Source organism: Girardinichthys multiradiatus, chromosome 19, assembly GCF_021462225.1.
Source record: "Girardinichthys multiradiatus isolate DD_20200921_A chromosome 19, DD_fGirMul_XY1, whole genome shotgun sequence".
Taxonomy (NCBI): domain Eukaryota; kingdom Metazoa; phylum Chordata; class Actinopteri; order Cyprinodontiformes; family Goodeidae; genus Girardinichthys; species Girardinichthys multiradiatus.
In genome coordinates this window covers 24,175,049-24,198,199 of record NC_061811.1, presented here as the reverse complement: position 1 = coordinate 24,198,199, position 23,151 = coordinate 24,175,049, and the positions used below count along the sequence as shown (strand labels likewise).

The following is a 23,151-nucleotide window of genomic DNA, read 5'->3' as shown; positions in this document are numbered from 1 at the left end:
TGCCAACTCTCCTGACCTGAACCCCATAGAGAATCTGTGGGATATTGTGAAGAGAACGTTGAGAGACTCAAGACCCAACACTCTGGATGAGCTAAAGGCCGCTATCGAAGCATCCTGGGCCTCCATAAGACCTCAGCAGTGCCACAGGCTGATTGCCTCCATGCCACGCTGCATTGAAGCAGTCATTTCTGCAAAAGGATTCCCGACCAAGTATTGAGTGCATAACTATACATGATTATTTGAAGGTTGACGTTTTTTGTATTAAAAACACTTTTCTTTTTTTGGTCGGATGAAATATGCTAATTTTGTGAGATAGGAATTTTGGGTTTTCATGAGCTGTATGCCACAATCATCCGTATTAAGACAATAAAAGACCTGAAATATTTCAGTTAGTGTGCAATGAATCTAAAATATATGAATGTTAAATTTTCATCATTACATTATGGAAAATGATGAACTTTATCACAATATGCTAATATTTTGAGAAGGACCTGTACATCCCTTTCTCACTTCCTCTTAAACAGAGGCTTTAATTGTTACATTGGTGCTGCTCAAACGTTTGGTTACAGCGTTTTCTTCATTTACAGTTTAAAATCATTACTTAAACTTCATCCTTTTTATTCATACACCACAAAACATTATTTCTTTCTTTATATTTTTGCAAAACATAAGACAGATAATATACAGGTCCTTCTCAAAATATTAGCATATTGTGATAAAGTTCATTATTTTCCATAATGTAATGATGAAAATTTAACATTCATATATTTTAGATTCATTGCACACTAACTGAAATACTTCAGGTCTTTTATTGTCTTAAAACGGATAATTTTGGCATACAGCTCATGAAAACCCAAAATTCCTATCTCACAAAATTAGCATATTTCATCCGACCAATAAAAGAAAAGTGTTTTTAATACAAAAAACGTCAACCTTCAAATAATCATGTACAGTTATGCACTCAATACTTGGTCGGGAATCCTTTTGCAAAAATGACTGCTTCAATGCAGCGTGGCATGGAGGCAATCAGCCTGTGGCACTGCTGAGGTCTTATGGAGGCCCAGGATGCTTCGATAGCAGCCTTTAGCTCATCCAGAGTGTTGGGTCTTGAGTCTCTCAACGTTCTCTTCACAATATCCCACAGATTCTCTATGGGGTTCAGGTCAGGAGAGTTGGCAGGCCAATTGAGCACAGTGATACCATGGTCAGTAAACCATTTACCAGTGGTTTTGGCACTGTGAGCAGGTGACACCCTCAAGCAAGAGGGTGTCAATAGTGGCCTTCTGGACAGCAGTCAGGTCGGCAGTCTTACCCATGATTGGGGTTTTGAGTGATGAACCAGGCTGGGAGTTTTAAAGGCCTCAGGAATCTTTTGCAGGTGTTTAGAGTTAACTCGTTGATTCAGATGATTAGGTTCATAGCTCGTTTAGAGACCCTTTTAATGATATGCTAATTTTGTGAAATAGGAATTTTGGGTTTTCATGAGCTGTATGCCAAAATCATCCGTATTAAGGCAATAAAATACCTGAAATATTTCAGTTAGTGTGCAATGAATCTAAAATATATGAATGTTAAATTTTCATCGTTACATTATGGAAAATAAGGAACTTTATCACAATATGCTAATATTTTGAGAAGGACCTGTATGGCAGGAAATATGTGGCTCCACACAGGCCTCCAGGCTGTCAGCTCTAGAATATGAGAACATGCTTGTTTCACTCTCTAATGCTTCAACTGTGTATTTTAATAATTATTGCATGGATTACACAAAAGGATATTTATTGTAGTTTTTATGGATTTAACTGTAGCAGTTAATGAATGTTCCATGGATTACATGGAACGATCTCACCTTATTTTGACAGTACTTAACATAACAATGTTGTGGTCCTACTTTTCACTATCTTTTGGTACATCTACAAGTCCTTCTCAAAATATTAGCATATTGTGATAAAGTTCATTATTTTCCATAATGTAATGATGGAAATGTAACATTCATATATTTTAGATTCATTGCACACTAACTGAAATATTTCAGGTCTTTTATTGTCTTAATACGGATGATTTTGGCATATAGCTCATGAAAACCCAAAATTCCTATCTCACAAAATTAGCATATCATTAAAAGGGTCTCTAAACGAGCTATGAACCTAATCATCTGAATCAACGAGTTAACTCTAAACACCTGCAAAAGATTCCTGAGGCCTTTAAAACTCCCAGCCTGGTTCATCACTCAAAACCCCAATCATGGGTAAGACTGCCGACCTGACTGCTGTCCAGAAGGCCACTATTGACACCCTCAAGCAAGAGGGTAAGACACAGAAAGACATTTCTGAACGAATAGGCTGTTCCCAGAGTGCTGTATCAAGGCACCTCAGTGGGAAGTCTGTGGGAAGGAAAAAGTGTGGCAGAAAACGCTGCACAACGAGAAGAGGTGACCGGACCCTGAGGAAGATTGTGGAGAAGGGCCGATTCCAGACCTGGGGGACCTGCGGAAGCAGTGGACTGAGTCTGGAGTAGAAACATCCAGAGCCACTGTGCACAGGCGTGTGCAGGAAATGGGCTACAAGTGCCGCATTCCCCAGGTCAAGCCACTTTTGAACCAGAAACAGCGGCAGAAGCGCCTGACCTGGGCTACAGAGAAGCAGCACTGGACTGTTACTCAGTGGTCCAAAGTACTTTTTTCAGATGAAAGCAAATTCTGCATGTCATTCAGAAATCAAGGTGCCAGAGTCTGGAGGAAGACTGGGGAGAAGGAAATGCCAAAATGCCAGACGTCCAGTGTCAAGTACCCACAGTCAGTGATGGTCTGGGGTGCCGTGTCAGCTGCTGGTGTTGGTCCACTGTGTTTTATCAAGCGCAGGGTCAATGCAGCTAGCTATCAGGAGATTTTGGAGCACTTCATGCTTCCATCTGCTGAAAAGCTTTATGGAGATGAAGATTTCATTTTTTAGCACAACCTGGCACCTGCTCACAGTGCCAAAACCACTGGTAAATGGTTTACTGACCATGGTATCACTGTGCTCAATTGGCCTGCCAACTCTCCTGACCTGAACCCCATAGAGAATCTGTGGGATATTGTGAAGAGAACGTTGAGAGACTCAAGACCCAACACTCTGGATGAGCTAAAGGCCGCTATCGAAGCATCCTGGGCCTCCATAAGACCTCAGCAGTGCCACAGGCTGATTGCCTCCATGCCACACCGCATTGAAGCAGTCATTTCTGCAAAAGGATTCCCGACCAAGTATTGAGTGCATAACTATACATGATTATTTGAAGGTTGACGTTTTTTGTATTAAAAACACTTTTCTTTTATTGGTCGGATGAAATATGCTAATTTTGTGAGATAGGAATTTTGGGTTTTCATGAACTGTATGCCAAAATCATCTGTATTAAGACAATAAAAGACCTGAAACATTTCAGTTAGTGTGCAATGAATCTAAAATATATGAATGTTAAATTTTCATCATTACATTATGGAAAATAATGAACTTTATCATAATATGCTAATATTTTGAGAAGGACCTGTAAGTGTTGTAAAACACTGACTTTGAATGAACTTCTTGCTTAAAATGTAACAAGTTACTTTTGAGTGTTACCACAATAAAAAAGCCTATAAGACAAAGATATTATTTTAACCTATTTTAGTTAACCAATTGTAGAAGCAATTTCTTCACACTTGCAACTATAAATTGCATAAATAGTGGAGACAGTCAGTCTGACAACTCCTGCAAAGCTCTGAATTGAAGAGGCATCCATTCCACAGTCTGGCTGTGATCTACATAAATGTACAGGTCTGCAGAGGATGATTGTGTAAATGTCTTACCTTCTGTCTTACGTTTGATGGCAGAAGAAGAAGATGACGGCTGATTCTCAGAGTCGCATCTGAAATAAAGATCTTTCTCCAGCTACTGTAAAGTTCTGTCTGTTGGAGACTGCTTGGAGGACAATGCTCAGCCTGTCTGAATCTATTTGTGAACATCCTCATCACCGTTCATACCCGACACTATAGGAATAGAGGAACTACCTGATTGGGACCACGCTTCAGCCAATGTTTGTCCACCACCTTGAAACAGAGAAAACAAAAGGAGATCATGTAAGATATAAAGTCATTTAGTTTCTGGGGGGATGTTTTTTTGTTGTTGTTTTTTCAGTACAAAAGAAACTTCATCTACATCTAAAAAGGGTTTTAAAATTTGCACATTTTTTTCATTTGCTTAGTCTTTTCCTAAAATAACAAAACTATAATCAGGTATAAAAACACTGGATGTATGGTTTGGCATTATACTTATTACTTTTTATTCTACTATAATTCACTTCTATAAAATGTTGTTTTGCTCAACACACCTTATCTGTAATTTAACAGAAAGACATTCAAAGCATTTTCACACATCCTCTAACAAGACTCCTAAATGCAGTTCTGTATGAAAAGCTATCTTTTCTCACAAATGTTGATTTTAATGTCCAGGACTCAAATGCAATGGTTAGATTGCAAAAATTGCAGCATGTAAAAAGTGTAACTGTTTTGGCTCTTGAATTAGTTGCTGGTGGTTGAAAGGGGAAGGGGCAAGGGGACCTAGTTGGGCAATGCCTATCCAAACAGTTATAAGGTGTTTCATTGTCCGATGTGCAAACCCCTCCCTCCTACTTCCCTATTTCTGAGGGGATTCCTCAATCCAGCTCTCCATCCAAAGGGTCTGGACTTCCATAAACCTGAAAGGTCTTACTAAGCAGGTTTACTTGTTGGGACCCTAGTCATGGTTACAAAATGAAAGGCCAGTATGAACTTTTCTGGATCTTTCAAAATGAACCGCATTAACCTACTTCCAGCACAGCCAGGAAAGGGGTAACAGCGGAATTCCTCTGACATCACTGTCCAAATAAAATCACCGCTTTTGCAACAAGCTGACCTCATCCACACGGGTCCCCAGAGGAACTGGACGGAGGGACATAGCGCGCTAAAGTCTCTTTGCTGTCAAACAGACATAACTCTTCAAACTGGATCCAAGAGTGTTATACAATCCTGCAATCATATGCACTAAGTTAAGTAGGAATAAACTGCTGTTTCTGTATCTGGTATTCATTCATGAACGGGATTAATTAAGGTACAAGGGTTGCTTGACTTTCTCTCTGAGGTCTACAGAAGCAAACTGTGTTATAGAGAGTTCCCAGCAGAGACCCTGTCTCTACAACGCCGAGTGGAGCAGTTTTCCCGGTCTGAAGGAAGGACAACGGGACCGCATCACCGTGGTTACAGCAGTAACGTGCAGTTTGGCCGGCCGGCAGAGCGAGCCGCCCCACCCCACAGCTACGGACGTTAGCTGCAGTTAAAACCCTTTGTTCACTGTGGAAGCTTTCTTCAAAATTCGTCGCCCTGGACAACTTTTCCTCAGCACGGTCCACGTAAGAGGTTAGGTTTGGGCAGCGAGAAGGAATTTAGAATGAAATAATCTCAACATTTTTCATTTTATGACGTTTGGTTCTGTTTGTGTTGAAACTCAGCCATCTTAGTGCTAGCAGATTAGCTGTAAGCACATGTGCTCAGTTTGTGTGTTCCGTGTTTGTGTTTCTTTTTTTTTTTTAAGTTAAGACAAACTTTATTTAAAGGGTGATTTTAAACACAGAAGATCGGCCATAAAGCGCCGTCCACGCTTATGCATTTTAACCCTTTTATTAATGGTATTTTAATGGTATGTGTTTGATTCTGATGATAAGCTATAAGCTTATTTTGTTAGCTTCAACCGCTAACAGCTAACAACACGTGCTTGCCTGCTGAGATCATTTACCCAAAAAGGTTGTTAGTTTTCAATCCAGTAAAATAATATTTTCCTAAATATTATTTTACTAAACTTGATAACTAAGTAACACAAGTAAGCCAATTTCCCAAAGATTTGGTTCTTATTCAAAATAATATTTCTTTAAATATTACTTTAATAAATAATGGCAGCTAATTAAACACCATTGAGAATTGGTCATCCAGAAGGTTGGTTTTATTCAGCAAATCATTCTTTAAAATATTATTTTATTAAAATAATATTTTATCTGATCTTGCATTGTGAATGGTTGTCTAAAGGTATGCCAATTATTGCCTAAGTTAGTTCCAAGACTAACTTTACTTCAATTCCAGTTTCCAGATACTTTTAGCATGGTAATGAGTTTGTTGATTGAAATATGTTTGACTTTGAGTTGACCAACTTTTTAAAAATAAATTCTTGTATTTTAAGAAATTGTGTGAATTCATTCCATATGTGTGCAGAGTTTTGCTGTTCAATAATGTCAGAACTTGGCTCATCCCTTTCAATTTTGTCCTAATACCACCGCCTTATTCGGCTGGTATTCACAGCAGACCGAAATATCACTTAATAAAATATTAAAGTATTATAATTAAATATTAAATAATATATTCAGATTCATAATTACCACATTCTGAACCTTAGAGCAACCAGTTGTTCACCGATCAAGTTCACTTCTGTTGTCTGGATAAAAAGGCTGTAGATGAAATCAGATTCTTAATTACGAGGCACAGTCCTTCCAGGGCACACAAGTTGATCCTCTTTTTAATGCAGTCGATCAGCTTGTTATGATTCTGGCCCGTCTGCCTGCTCTGTCTTCATGTAATCGGCTAATCTGCTTCACAGTCTGCTGTTGCGCTGGAGTGCAATCAGTCATGCCATGCACCTGTTTTTCTGCAGTTATATTCAGCCCTCAGACTGGCAGACAGTGCCAGATTTTCGAAAATCTACCAGTTAGTAGATGTCCAGCATTCCTTCCTGCCTGACCACGTTTTTTGACCACTTTTTGCATCTTGGATTTCCCTGTCTTGCCTGACCCTCATTGGATGTCTCTCGCCTCTGGATCACGACCTTGTTTCTGCCTCTCGACCAAAACCTCCTGCCTCACCCTTGGATTTGTCTGCCTGAGTCTGCCTCCCTGGTTTCACCCAGTTACTGCCCCCCCTTGACCACCGAGCCTTGGATCTTTCCCCCTATCGGCAATCCGACTTCTGTCTGCGGCGTGTTCTGCACCGACCCCCCTGGTCCGGAGATCGCCAGGACCGCACCCCGCAAAGGAGCCTATTCTGATTCCTCCGCCCTACACGGACTCTGTTAAGTGATCCCGGGTGGTGGAGTCCTGAGTATCTGTGCGCTGCTCCTGAATAAATCTTTTAACTTTTATTCTGTTTCTGGCTGAAATTCTGGGTCCTCCGTCCTGAACCTCACACAGCTGGGCTGTGTCTCTGGTCCTCTGCTTCATCGTCTTTCTCCATTTGATTTTGTTTGCTGGTCTTCTGCAAGGAAACAGTCACAGTTCCCTTTTTTGGCCTTGCTTTTATAGTGCAGAGGCTCTTACTGGGCAGCCCTTTGTTAGGCTTCTCCGTTATTGGGCAACATGCTATTGCCCAATACGTTATTGCTCAATACTTAAGTCATGGTCACCGTGACTTTCTGGTGCTGTTTGAAGATACCAGTAGTAGCCACGCAGCTGGCTGTAGTCTCGTTTTCCATTTCTTGCATTGCTTGTTGGTCTTCAAAAGATTCGTCCTCAGCCCACAGCCGGCTCTTGTCACTCCCAGTCATCCTACAGTTCTCTCCCTATCTGCTCAGTCTTAAACTTTACACATTACACATTCCATTCTCAGCTTTGTGCATTTACTTTTAGACACAGCTATAAAACCATCACTTCATTCTTTTTATTCATACATCACAACTGATCAACATTATATCTCTTTTTATTTATACAGGTCCTTCTCAAAATATTAGCATATTGTGATAAAGTTCATTATTTTCCATAATGTAATGATGAAAATTTAACATTCATATATTTTAGATTCATTGCACACTAACTGAAATATTTCAGGTCTTTTATTGTCTGTGGGCAGGTGCCAGGTCTTGCTGAAAAATGAAATCTTCATCTCCATAAAGCTTTTCAGCAGATGGAAGCATGAAGTGCTCCAAAATCTCCTGATAGCTAGCTGCATTGACCCTGCCCTTGATAAAACACAGTGGACCAACACCAGCAGCTGACACGGCACCCCAGACCATCACTGACTGTGGGTACTTGACACTGGACTTCTGGCATTTTGGCATTTCCTTCTCCCCAGTCTTCCTCCAGACTCTGTCACCTTGATTTCCGAATGACATGCAGAATTTGCTTTCATCCGAAAAAAGTACTTTGGACCACTGAGCAACAGTCCAGTGCTGCTTCTATGTAGCCCAGGTCAGGCGCTTCTGCCGCTGTTTCTGGTTCAAAAGTGGCTTGACCTGGGGAATGCGGCACCTGTAGCCCATTTCCTGCACACGCCTGTGCACGGTGGCTCTGGATGTTTCTACTCCAGACTCAGTCCACTGCTTCCGCAGGTCCCCCAAGGTCTGGAATCGGCCCTTCTCCACAATCTTCCTCAGGGTCCGGTCACCTCTTCTCGTTGTGCAGCGTTTTCTGCCACACTTTTTCCTTCCCACAGACTTCCCACTGAGGTGCCTTGATACAGCACTCTGGGAACAGCCTATTTGTTCAGAAATGTCTTTCTGTGTCTTACCCTCTTGCTTGAGGGTGTCAATAGTGGCCTTCTGGACAGCAGTCAGGTCGGCAGTCTTACCCATGATTGGAGTTTTGAGTGATGAACCAGGCTGGGAGTTTTAAAGGCCTCAGGAATCTTTTGCAGGTGTTTAGAGTTAACTCGCTGATTCAGATGATTAGGTTCATAGCTCGTTTAGAGACCCTTTTAATGATATGCTAATTTTGTGAGATAGGAATTTTGGGTTTTCATGAGCTGTATGCCAAAATCATCCGTATTAAGACAATAAAAGACCTGAAATATTTCAGTTAGAGTGCAATGAATCTGAAATATATGAATGTTAAATTTTCATCATTACATTATGGAAAATAATTAACTTTATCACAATATGCTAATATTTTGAGAAGGACCTGTATATGTGTATATTTGTATATTGTATATATGTATATTCTTTAATGCAAAAAAACAAAAACCAGAGAGCAAAGTGTACCGGAGTCAAATTCCTTGTTTGTATGTACGAACTTGGCAATAAAGCTGATTCTGATATATAGCTGATTGAGAATTTTAAATCTTAATGTTTCAATCAAATTTCAATCAATAACTTGATAATCAAAGATTACTCATTTAATTTACTACTTGTAAAAAATGGAAAATCATCATACATCATTTCCTCGGTTACACTTGTTGTTCATACTTTTGCAAAAGATAAGACAGTTAATATGACTCCACACAGGCCTCTCCAGTCTCTCAGTCCCAAAATATGAGAATATGCTTGTTTTCACTCTCTACTGCTTCAACTGTGTATTTTAAGAATTGTTGCATGGATTACACAAAAGGATATTTATTGTAATTGTTATTGATTTAACTGTGAGCAGTTAATGAATGTTGCATGAATTACATGGAAAGATCTCACCCTATTTTGACAGGTGAGAGGAAGAATGCTTCATATGGATGCTTGGAGCAACATCTCAACTCCACACAGAAAAACAGAAAGACATTTCCTATCATTATGGGTCATTGAATTCAGCTCACTGTCAGGGTGGGGAGACTTCACCATCCATTGTCTGTACCCGCTTATCCTTGCAAGGTCATGGGTCTATCATGGGGCAATAGGCAGGGTACACCCTGGACAGGTCACCAGTCCATCACAGAGCAGACATTTTACCAGAAAAAACATTTTATCTAGTGAGAAACAGACATAATTGTAACAACAGTGTTCTACACATATCCTATTTATACATGAAGCAATGATACTTCTATTTGTGGCCCTGGTTTAGATCTATATACTGTATTTCATCTAGCTATAGACCAAACAAAACTGTTTGGTCTATAGCTATACCTTATATATTTTATATATACCTTGATGAAATATATAAACTATATAAACTTAGACTGCAAATGAAATAGTCATAATGCTCACTAAAATGTCTGTAAATCTTGAAACAAAATACAAAAAAGCATAAACTGAAACTTAAGGACAGCTTAATTTGATCCAGTATAAATGAATTTCATCCTTTATTTCAGTTGTAACATGTTGGTAAAAATATCAATGTGGAAAAAGAGAATATGTAGTTTTGTTTATTTGAGAGGCAGAAATTGAGACAATAGTGGAGAATATATTTGTTGTAATGTAATGGCAGATAGGAACAACTTACATTTTAAAATAAAGTTTGTTTTCATAAGTAAGTAAAGAATATCTCTGAAGAATATAAGAAACAGAGTTTAATTTGTACAAGATTAAGTATTTGGTTTACCCAGAACACCAATAAAATAATGATCTTTAAAAACAAGTTGTCCTAAAGAACTGTATTGTATTATTGGCCAGTTATAATAAGTGCTTTGACTGTAATCAAACATGAATGTTCTCAGATACTGTAAGTGTTTTTTCTCTTCTGATGTATACTCATTGTTTCCACTCTATAAAGTTTTGCAGCTCTTTTACTTTCATAGAGATCAATCAAGGGCATGTTGGTTGTTTCTCAAAGTCAATTTATTTCCAGTTTCTCAGTAAAGCTGAGTAGCCATACATAATTGTTGATATTTTCGAAGTTTGAAACCAATCTTAGCACCACTATGGAGCTAAATTGGGGCCATAAAGTTTGTTCAAATGAAAAAAATCTGAACCTGAAAAATAAGTTTGTTCAAAAGAAAAACAATTAACCTGAAAAATTATTTTGAACCTCACCAAAAAATGTGAAAACTGGAAAAAAAAGTTTTGCAACTGAAAAAAAAGATGTGAAACTGGAAAAAAAAAAAGTTCAAAACTACTTTTCAGATTCAAGTTTTTTTTTCAAACCTGCAGATTTCTTTTTCGGCTTCAAACTTCTGGCCCTGTTTTGGCTTGGGGGGCGGGGCCTCAGATCACGGGGTGCGGAATAGAGGGTGACACGGGAGTGGATTTTCTCTCCTGTCCCATCCCGCTCCCACAGAAAAATGTCTTGTCCCATCCCAATCCCAGGCCAGCATAACGAAAAAAATCCTGTCCCGTCCCACTCCTGGTAAATTGACTCCCACTCCCATCCTGCTCCCATTTAGAACGACTCCCACTCCTGTGACTCTCCCATTTTTGTTTTCTTCATTTAGTCTTTTGGTAATTTCTTTGAAAGACCGGTTAGGTCCCTGTTTTTAGCTGTAGTAAAGGCCAGTTAAAGTAAAAAGAATAATAATGAAGAAATAATAAAATATCAAACAAGGAAACAGACCATGCCTATCTTAGCTGAATAAACAAAATGTACATAGTTGTATTTTACTAATTTATTAAGTGACTGTTTCCTTTGAACAATGACATTACTTTTATGTTTCAAGCTGCTTAAAAAAAAGAAAAATGCACCTAGCAAGAGAACTGTACTTGGTGAACAAAAGTGTAAAAAGGCATTACCTTCACAATTTAGAAACTGTACCTCAATGGTTCACAGCCCTGGTCCTCAGGGACCCCTTCCCTACAAGTTTTAGATGTGTGTCTGCTCCAGAACACCTGATTCAAATTCTGACATGACCTCCTATACAGGCATCAAGAATGGAGGGTCAAACTGGACAAAATTAATACAATAAAATCATCATTAAATAAATAAATGTTGTGAATGTCCCATAAGCACGCTTGTGTATATAAGTTTTCTCTATAAAAATATGCAATAGCAAGTGTGAAGAGCCACAGACTTGCCCCCCTGGACCTGGAACAGACATGGAGGAGATCTGAGCCACAGACATCCATTGGCCTTCCCAGAACATGGGACTCTCAGGAGGACCAACGCTGGTTCTTGCTAAACTTCAACAAAATAGGACATCTAATGTCTCTCATTGTTTTATTGCACTATAATTTAAATGTCCAAGAAAATTAGACATTTTATTTTATTCTGTGCAATATTTAAAGTTGAAGAATTTAATGTTTAATTAAATAAATATCAGTCTTTCCAGTTTTGTCCTGTGAATATACAGGACAATACTGTCCTGTATATTACCAAATACCACCGCCCAATATGGCGGTGGTATTTGAGCCAGTGACGTGCAGTCAGGGGAGGCAGGTAAAGCACAGCCTCTCCTGTCATCATGTGAAATAAAATACTACGAATGATAAGAGAAAATCAATTTGTCCACTTGACTGTTCTATACATTTTTTCTGTATGATGTCAACATTTCTATGGTCAAAATCGCTGCATTTATGCATTGTCGATTCAAATACATGTGAGAAAATCAATGTGAGGCAGTGAATAGCTGTGCCTTACCACCGATGGCACTGTCACACACACTGGCTTATGTAGGCAGTTGGCCCACTGCTGTCTTTCTTTATATCGCCAATATACATGCTGGATTACACATGTACTAAATATGCTGACGTTTCAGAGTCTGTCTAATATACAGGTCCTTCTCAAAATATTAGCATATTGTGATAAAGTTAATTATTTTCCATAATGTCATGATGAAAATTTAACATTCATATATTTTAGATTCATTGCACACTAACTGAAATATTTCAGGTCTTTTATTGCCTTAATACGGATGATTGTGGCATACAGCTCATGAAAACCCAAAATTCCTATCTCACAAAATTAGCATATCATTAAAAGGGTCTCTAAACGAGCTATGAACCTAATCATCTGAATTAACGAGTTAACTCTAAACACCTGCAAAAGTTTCCTGAGGCCTTTGAAACTCCCAGCCTGGTTCATCACTCAAAACCCCAATCATGGGTAAGACTGCCGACCTGACTGCTGTCCAGAAGGCCACTATTGACACCCTCAAGCAAGAGGGTAAGACACAGAAAGACATTTCTGAACGAATAGGCTGTTCCCAGAGTCCTGTATCAAGGCACCTCAGTGGGAAGTCTGTGGGAAGGAAAAAGTGTGGCAGAAAACGCTGCACAACGAGAAGAGGTGACAGGACCCTGAGGAAGATTGTGGAGAAGGGCCGATTCCAGACCTTGGGGGACTTGCGGAAGCAGTGGACTGAGTCTGGAGTAGAAACATCCAGAGCCACCGTGCACAGGCGTGTGCAGGAAATGGGCTACAGGTGCCGCATTCCCCAGGTCAAGCCACTTTTGAACCAGAAACAGTGGCAGAAGCGCCTGACCTGGGCTACAGAGAAGCAGCACTGGACTGTTGCTCAGTGGTCCAAAGTACTTTTTTCGGATGAAAGCAAATTCTGCATGTCATTCGGAAATCAAGGTGACAGAGTCTGGAGGAAGACTGGGGAGAAGGAAATGCCAAAATGCCAGAAGTCCAGTGTCAAGTACCCACAGTCAGTGATGGTCTGGGGTGCCGTGTCAGCTGCTGGTGTTGGTCCACTGTGTTTTATCAAGGGCAGGGTCAATGCAGCTAGCTATCAGGAGATTTTGGAGCACTTCATGCTTCCATCTGCTGAAAAGCTTTATGGAGATGAAGATTTCATTTTTCAGCACGACCTGGCACCTGCTCACAGTGCCAAAACCACTGGTAAATGGTTTACTGACCATGATATCACTGTGCTCAATTGGCCTGCCAACTCTCCTGACCTGAACCCCATAGAGAATCTGTGGGATATTGTGAAGAGAACGTTGAGAGACTCAAGACCCAACACTCTGGATGAGCTAAAGGCCGCTATCGAAGCATCCTGGGCCTCCATAAGACCTCAGCAGTGCCACAGGCTGATTGCCTCCATGCCACACCGCATTGAAGCAGTCATTTCTGCCAAAGGATTCCCGACCAAGTATTGAGTGCATAACTGTACATGATTATTTGAAGGTTGACGTTTTTTGTATTAAAAACACTTTTCTTTTATTGGTCGGATGAAATATGCTAATTTTGTGAGATAGGAATTTTGGGTTTTCATGAGCTGTATGCCAAAATCATCCGTATTAAGACAATAAAAGACCTGAAATATTTCAGTTAGTGTGCAATGAATCTAAAATATATGAATGTTAAATTTTCATCGTTACATTATGGAAAATAATGAACTTTATCACAATATGATAATATTTTGAGAAGGACTTGTATAATGAATGTGCAGTGAAAATGGACAGGGTGAGGCAAAAAGTATGATGCTGCACTGTTAGGGGACAGTGCTGAGCCCATAGGCGCAGACAGCGAACAGCACGTCACTACGTACTCTTCAGCTATGCAGAGGGTGTTTTCATCGACCAGACCTATAACCATACATCTTTTTAAATTTGGTAAGACAAAATGGAAGATTACTTTGCAACAATGGAAAAGGACTTTCCTAAACTGTATGTATAGTCAAAACCGAAGATATCAGAGAGGAGAAGAAAAATATTGAAATATAAGCCACTGTTTTGGGTTCATATATTTGTACATCCAACTCCAGAGGAGTCTGAGCCTCACCGGTCATGAACCCCATCGCACGTCACTGAATCGATCACCGGCATTCTTAAAAGAGCAAACTCTGTAGACATATAGAATCAGTTCTCAACAACTTCTCCCTAAAATGTAAGAATTTATTAACAGAAACAATTTAACGAAAAAGATCACCGGGGGAAAGCAAAGATTTCTAGAAAAAGAAACCGTTTTGTTCAACAATGCATTGATGTCCTTGAACAACAGTATGTATGTATTACCATTGCAACTACAATATGTTTTGTTTTCTTTGTGTTTTTCTTCACTAGAGAATTTTATGAATGAATCACTTAAATTTATCCTGTTTAAACGAATCATTGTAAGGTGTCTACCAATATTGATGGAGAGTTTGCATGCCATTAACCAGATGAAGAAGGGTTGGGGGAAGAAAAACATTTATCTGTCATGGTTTGTGTAGCGAAGGACCCCGGAATGCAGACGAGCAGGCAGCATGACGGTAAGTAAAGGTTTAATAAACAAAACTTACTTCAGTGCCAAAACAGACACGGGCAGGCTGGCAAGACAGGCTTGGCATGAGTAAAGGACATGACATGAATAGGGATGAATGATCCAAAATGTTTCTACGAGAAATGAACAGAACAGATGTGTATATATGGAGCAAGAACCAGGTGAAACAAGGAGACTAAATGCTAGGTGCAGGTAAACCGAATGAAGATGATTGAAGACAGGAGAGAACAAAATGTGGCTGGAGCAAAACAGAGACTCTTGAATACAAACTTAAACACAACTAGTAAACCATGAAACTAAAGCATAACCAGATCCAAAAAACTTAACTTGACAAAACATGAACTAGAAGACAAAAACTAAAGCATGACCAGGAAAATAACAGAAGCATGATTCAAAACCTATCAAGAGTAATAATAATAATAAGACGAAGAACCCAAAAACACCCACAAATCATGACATTATTGCAAGGCATATGGGGAAAAAGCCCAGCAAATTGTAATTAAAAAAGCTCATTGCAGAAAGCAGCAAACACACATCCCACATCGCTGGAATGTGGTGGAAAGGAAAAATGGAAATCTAATCCTTCTCATTTGTTAAATTACTTCATTAATAATAATATTAATAATTAGACTTTTACTTGTTTCTGCTTTTTAAACTGTGTGGATTATGTAATTAATACAGATAGGTGAAAGGACATTGTCATCTTGTTTCTCTTAATTTGTGTATTTTTCGTTTCACACACCGGCACCATGAACACCGACAGCTTGTGACCCCATGCCAGAAAATCAGCAATTAGTAACTACCAAATCACCTTCATTAAACCAGAAAGTTCCATTAAACTTTTGAAAGTTCCAGAAAAGTTCATACTGGCCTTTCATTTTGTACCCATGGCTGGGGTCCCAACATCCAGATAGTTTCAGCCCCAGATTCCTGAAGGCCTGTGCAGAGCAGCTCTGTGGGATTCTACAGCACCTCTTCAATCTTAGCCTGACCCTGGAGAAGGTTCCAGTGTTGTGTAGCACCTCCTGTCACTGTGGAGTTGGAGTTGAAGATGCCATCATACACCTGCTCTAACAAATCCACTGTCATCTGGACAAAGCACTGTGAGGATCATGTTCTTTGATTTCTCCAGTGCATTTACTACAATTCAACCTGATTTGCTTTGTCAGGAACTTCAGAAGACTCAGATGGAGGCCACAACAATCTCCTGGATTAAAGACAACCTGACAAACAGACCACAGTTTGTGAGACTGAAGGGTTGTGAGTCTAACCAGGTAGTCAGTAGCACAGGAGCACCACAGGGGACTGTACTCTCACCATTCCTTTTCACTCTGTACACCTCAGACTTCCAGTACAAGACAGACTCCTGTCATCTGCAAAAATACTCTCATGATTCTGCAGTCGTTGGGTGGATCATAGATGGACAAGAAGATGAGTACAGGAAGGTGGTGGACCGCTTTGTGGCATGGTGTGGAAACAATCACCTCATCTTGAACGTGACTAAAACAAACGAGACGATTGTAAATTTTAAGAGAATCAGGAATAAGTCAAAAACTATTTGCATCATGGGAGAAGAGGTGGAGGTGGTGGAGGAGTATAAATATCTCGGTGTTCACCTGGACAACAGACTGAAGTAGAGATGCAACTGTGAAGCTGTCTACAAGAAGGGACAGAGCACACTGTCCTTCTTGAGGAATCTTAGGTCCTTTGGTGTTTGCAGCAAGATGCTGCATATCTTCTATAAGTCTGTTGTGGAAAATGTGATCTCTTCTGCCATTATCTGCTGGGGAAGCAGCATCAGAGCCAGGGACTTAAAAAAGCTCAACAAGCTGATAAAGAAGGCTGGCTCTGTTCTGGGGACTCCTCTGGAACCTCTGGAGATCAATGTGCAAAGAAGGATTCTTCATAAAATGAAGAACATTATGGAGTACCCTGAGCATCCTCTTCATGAGACTGTCTGAAAAACAACAGAGTGTCTTCAGTCAGAGGCTTCTTCAGATATGCTGTAAGATAGACCGCTACAGGAGATCCTTCCTGCCCACAGCCATCAGCATCTACAACGGCTCTTTGTAGAAACCTACATAATGAGCTACAACATTTAATTTCCATTTGGGATTAATAAAGTATTTTTGAATTGAATTGGATTAACAATTTTCTTATTATTTTCTTGCAAATAAGGAGTTCACATACATGTCTCTAAAATTACATTGCTAAGCAACAGGAGGCTGATCAGGTGTGATTTCAGTACAATGTTCAGTTTTGCTACTGGCCATGGTGGCTTGTTAAGTTCAAAGAGACGTATGTTTTCTGTAGTTGGGTCGGATTGAGGCGTGGTCATAATCACACCAGAAGCAAATAGCACCAGAGTCCATTTGAAGGCCAAGGCCAAGACCACCTCGAAAAGTAGGTCTTGGTCTGGTTTATTAATCTGCACCATGGGTCGCTTGAGTGTATTCACACCTGCGAATATGGGGGGGGCGAAATCTAGTCCAAACACAGCGGATCAAAAAGGCTGGTGTGAACACACCCGGGGCCCACTCCAAAACACTGGCAATTTGTAACTAATCTGATTGTATGCCAGGGTTCAGTGTCCATTTGGAAGACCCATTTGTGATCAAGCTTCAACTTCCTGGCTGACGCCTTGACATGTTGCTTTAATATTTCCACATCATATTCTGTTTTCAAAATAATCTAATTATTGAAGTGCACCAGTCCCTCATAGAGTAAAAAATCCCACACATGATGATGCTGCCATCACCATTGGTCACAGTTGAGATGATGTTTTTTTTCTTCCAAATGTAACCATTGTAGTTTTTACCAAGCACTTCAATTTCAGTTTCATCAGGCTATAGAGCATGGCTCCAAAAATGAAGGTCTTTGTCACTAAATGCATATGCATTTGGCTTTTCCCTAGTTGAGGCGCCTTTCAGAACCTGTTGATTCTCATCCTGTTTAAGTGTGGAGAATAGGACTGTCTTACCAGCTTCACCCAACCAATTAACATTAAGATTTTTTTTTGTACTTGGGTTAATAGGAACATTTTGAACCAAGACGTCTCTGGTAAACAGAACCCGTTCCCTTCTAAACAGAATGATGGTTGGACATTCCCATGCTGTTTATCTTTCTGTTCAACAGTTTGAAGAGAGGAATGTGGCACCTTAAGGCAGCTGAAATTTGTACCCCAGGATGAACCAGACTTGTGGAGGTCCAAAATTTCCTTCCCGATATCTAATATCTAATCTAAAAAATCTTCTCATTACTCTGACTTATATTAAATTTAAATAATTTTGGTGATTTTAACTGACCTAAAGTAGGAATGGTTTAATCTGATTATTGTCAGACAGTGATAAAAAATAATGTATGTGTCTTTTTACACAGTGCATGATAGTGCCTGGTTTCAACTGTACCTTTCTACCTGCCTGTAGTGGGTGGTTGTGCAAAATGGGTTTTTTGGCTTTTCAGGTTTTTTTCTAAATATTTGTGTAAGATTATGAAAAATGTACATATTTTCAGTCATTAAAATATGAAGTTGCAACCAGAGTGTGCACCTTTAGCTTTCTTTCAAGCAAGTTAAAAAATATATATCTTTTATTTATGTTTCCATGATTTCCCTCAGGAAGGAGAACTATCTTCAATACTTTAAAAAATAGTGTTTCTTTGCCATAAAAAGTCAATAGATTGTGTTTTAGGTCATTATGCTCTCCTATGAAATGCAGACCTACTTCTTCAGCTTTACAGCATTTGGCACGTTCTGAACAGTGTATAGTTTCGTGTCTTTATAGTTCAGAATTTGTCTTTGGTTTTCAATGAATATCTCCTCTGTTTCATATGTTTATAAGTGCTACCAGTTTCCACATTGATTCTAACTCTTCTGTATACTTTCTTTAGAACCCTGACAAGGACAGGGTTGATTTGTTCAGGCATTGTACTGATGATCACTTTTAAAAACAAAACCAAAATAGTAACTTCTTTAACTCAAATTCAGAGTAGTTTAAACTAACTGTAACTATAACCCAGTTTCTTGGGTTGGAGAGAAGACTAGAAGTAGGCTCATTGATATTCACAGAACGCCACTTTGAACTATACAACAACCCAATTAGACTTCACTGGACCTCATTCACAGGATAAAGTAAAAATGGTAAAATGGTATAATGATGCTGTATAATATTATTAATGTCAGTGGGTCCTGTTAATGACTTTAGTTCACACAAATAAGATACTTATCACGTTCTTGGTTTGGATCGGACCAAAGTGCAGATAAGAGCTTGGCAGCCGCATGATGAGAGGAAGACTTCTCTTTAATTAAAGGTCTCCAAAATGTAACCTAATCCAGCAAGTACAAACATGAGTTGAGCCAAAAACTTACATGAGTACATAGTTCTCTAATGTAGCAAAACTGAACATAAACAGGGGAAGTGAATGAAGAATAGTGACGGAGGAACCAGCGGGGGAACAAAGAACACAGACCAACTAATATACAAGGAGAAAACAAAGGCAGGTAATCGCAGGAACTAAGAACAGGTGTGACAAGCTGGCAGGGAGGCAGAGGGGACAGGTGGAACTGATTAACAACACAGGGAAACAGAACTAAACAAAAGTTAACACAAAACACAAACCAAGTCCAAGGATGTCATATCATGACAATACCATTAGCATTGTATATGCTAAGTAGCACGACAGAGATGTACAAAAACTGTGGGCAGAATAAGGTTTAAAGTTATCTTTTAATTTTAGTTTCTTCTTACTGGATTTAATATTACATTTTCAAGTGGCCCAGAGTCCGTACTTAAATCTGACAGAGGATCTTTGAACGGAACTAAAAATTAGGGTGATGGCAAGGAGGCCTTCCAACCAAGACTTGGAGTTCATTACCAACAATAAATCATCAAAATACCAGTGGGAATATGCAAGGAACTGGTCAGCAATCATAAGGACTCTTTGATAGCTGGAAAACTAATACAGTTCTGTGAATATTGAGAACGGTGTAATTACTTTTCAACATGGAAATTTTTAAACAAAATAATAAAAAATACTTATAAGATATAATATCATATAAAATATAAACAATTTAAATGATCTCTACCAACTATGCCGAAAAGAGTGGTCAAATACACAGTCAAGATCTTACCAGAAGCTTGTTGCTTGTGACCAAAGGTGCTTGGTTTCTTTGCAACGTGCGAAGGAAAATTTATCCTAATATTACTGGGGGTGTTTTTGTGCCATTTGTATATAATTGTGACGCTGGGAGGATTACAGAAAATCCACAATGAATTCAAACTTGTGCACCTAACTCTTGCTTTATTATGAGTCATCCCTGAAAAAAAGAACAATTTAAATGCATAATTTTCCTCTATGTCATGTTGGATATGATGTTTAGGTGCAGCATGCTTGATATTAAAACTGTTTAAGAACTCAGTGTATTGTAGTACATGCCTGCACCAAAAACTGTTGAGGTCTCCCTTCACATTCTGGACAAAACATCAACCCAACCCCCTTCACTTCTTTCCAACTGCCTCCGTATTATGGCTACATAAGTGCTTCAAATCCAACATATAGTCTTCATAAAAGGTTAACTAAAAACCCAAAGAGATGCTTTCATGTACGTCAAAACACAGGCCAGGTCTTGGTGTCAGATTTACGAGCATCCTTGCAGGATGCCTCATGTACAGCCTGACCGTGCAGATTCCCTCCCTGATGAGAATAAATATCCAGCCACCGAGCAGTGAAGGTCATTTTAAAACGTGATGCTTTCGAGACACTGTTTAAAATGGTTGACTGTGTAAAGTTCACAAATAGCGGAAAATCACCGGGATGTGCTATCCACCGACTGACAGCGCCGTTAATTGACTCCCAAACGCCAGAATAAAAGCCTGAGTGATGGTGAATGAGGCTGAAAATGTCTGGAGCCGCAAAACACAGCCAAGAAAACAGAAGTCCCATTCATTAGGAGGGTTGGACGCACACGATCGGAATTGTCTGGTGAATTAAATATTAAAAAATGAAGGCATTGAATAAGACGCGACGATCTCTTTGATGTCTCTGTCATTATTTTCTGCAGAAATCACTGCTAATTAGCCGTTAAAACATAATAGGATACCAGAAAAAACAGACAAGAACACCCATACGATTTCTATGCTACTCACCATTTCGACTTGCGTGAGGCAGAGCTTCCCTCTGATTTCTCCTAGAGGTCCGTCTCCCTTTCAAAGACACCTTGCACCACGCAGAGAAGCTGCGGATGCGCTTGGAATAAAAAAAAAGCAGCTAGTCCGCTGTGGTGTTTGCATCAGCGGTTTGGGATGAACCCGCATTCGTCTTCTTGATTTGGAAAAAAAAAAAAAAAACGAAGATCGTACCTATGAGGCTACTCTAACGATGCTTGGTACCCGCATCGTCGCCTCTGCCGCACACCGAAAGGAGATGATGGCTGCGAGTTAAATTCTTCAATTCAACAAGAACCGGGGAGAGCGCGGGGGGGGGGGGGGCTACTCCGATTTGCTGCACATTAAATTCACGGCTCGGTGTGAGAGGACGCCATATATGCTCAGGGATGTGGAATAATTCCCTGCTGGCGTAACCATGCGCTACCTTGCTCTGTTTACCGTCAGTGCAGCGGCAGGCTGAGGCGGAGATGGTGCTGCTGTCGCTGCTGTGTTGGCATGCAGCGGTGGTGTATTTTAAAAACTATTCATTATTTGCATTTTATAAACACTGAATCGTGTTTCCCCAACCCCCCCCCCATTTTGACTTCTTCCACGACTTTTTGTGTGTTTCATTGGGATTTTACGCAATATACCAACACAAAGTAGTGCAAATGGTGCACAACTTTACATTTTAAAAATGTGAAAGTGTGGCATGTTTTTTTTTTAATATTATTTCAGCCATCCTGCTGATACATAAACGACGTGCAACTAATTGCATTTAGAAGTCGTCTAGTTAGTAACACTGCATATAATGTTTAATATACAGTATTTTGCAAATGTTTTCATGCCATTTGAATGTGTTCACATCTTTCCCGATACATCCACAGAATATAATTGATAACACTGATATACTAGGTCAAAGTAGAGCATAATAAACAGTCCCCCTGCATGTGGTTTAACCACATTATAAATAATAGCTCTGTGAAGGCCTTAGAGCTTTGTTAGAGAACATGAGTGAATAAACATCATGCACCAGACAGATCAGGGTTAAATTTGTGGAGAACGTCAAAGCAGGGTGAGATTAATCTGGTCAGGTTGATGAGAAGACGGATCAGTACAGTAAGAAAACCTGTTAAGAGAATGCAAATGTTTCTGGCTGTGGTGGAGTTTCACCTTCCAGCAGGTCACTGTTAACCATACTCTCAAGGCTTAAATCAAGCATATGCATGTGTTATAATGGCCTAATCAAAGGTAACAATACTTTCAGACTTGTTTGTAAAACTTTCTTTGAAACCACATATTTATTCCACACTTCCACTACTTTGGAATGGCAGACCAATCCAAAGTAGTGCATAATAATAATATACTGTGAGGTTTAATGAACTTGAACCACTATCCTAACTGATCGTGAAATTCTTGTCAATTTTAACCAGATATATAATTTAATGCCTGACAGATTAAACAAGGCCAATGCACCTCTAACCAAAGAGGGTAAATTAAAATACAAAGATACTAACAAACTTGTTTTTTCCTGTTAAAGCTTAGAAAAGTTAGTTAAATAATCATTTACAACAGCCTTTCTCATTAGATTAGTGTACTGCTTGTGAGACACTGGTTAAAAAATAAATTATCCAAATTGAAAGTGCAGAGGCTTAAAAAGCACTTTAACAGAATCACGCTCCAAATGTGTTAGCTCGTCCCAACCTCCCTTTAGACACTGGGTAAGAAATCGGTCTTTCATTCCTTTTGTGGTGAGTGAGTGGAGATTGGTGAAACTTTGGATGAATCTGTGATTTCCAGTTGGAATCCAGTTATCCCTAAATAACCTAGAGGCAATTGTTCTGGTGTGAATAGGTTAACATTAGTCCCTTTGGCTACAATCACAAAAGATCCCCTATCCCTTAACATTGAAAAGAAGAATCATTTTTAAACAAAAATGAAAACTTATGTGCTGTTGAGGATGGGCCTAAAGATGAAAATGAAACCCATGCATGCACAGAACACATTACAAAAGAGTCCATTGTGGGTAAAATAATTGTGCAGTCCACTAAGAATGTAAAACTGAAAAGAGCTACATCTGAACAACCCATAGAAACCTCTGCTGTGAATCTCATGAAAGACATTCTTTCTGGATCACGCATTCCTTTCTTATGACTTGGAAAAAGTGTGGGCAATTTTTGAACGACACACAAAACCATGGTCT

The 23,151-nt window shown here is 39.5% G+C and overlaps 1 protein-coding gene across 2 annotated transcripts in view; it reads right to left on the bottom strand.

The window, feature by feature from the left end:
• LOC124855957 (4-galactosyl-N-acetylglucosaminide 3-alpha-L-fucosyltransferase 9-like) overlaps positions 1–21,271 on the bottom strand; it is a 29,011-nt gene extending 7,740 nt beyond the window's left edge. Inside the window, exons 1-2 of one of the 2 annotated variants that reach the window (XM_047346112.1) lie at positions 20,949–21,271; positions 3,824–4,063 (exon numbers count right to left, since the gene is read on the bottom strand). The gene's annotated coding sequence lies outside the window, so the exon portion shown is untranslated. The remainder of the gene's footprint in view (positions 1–3,823; positions 4,064–20,948) is intronic. The other variant, XM_047346113.1, reaches the window with a different exon arrangement.
• Positions 21,272–23,151: the final 1,880 nt, after the last annotated feature.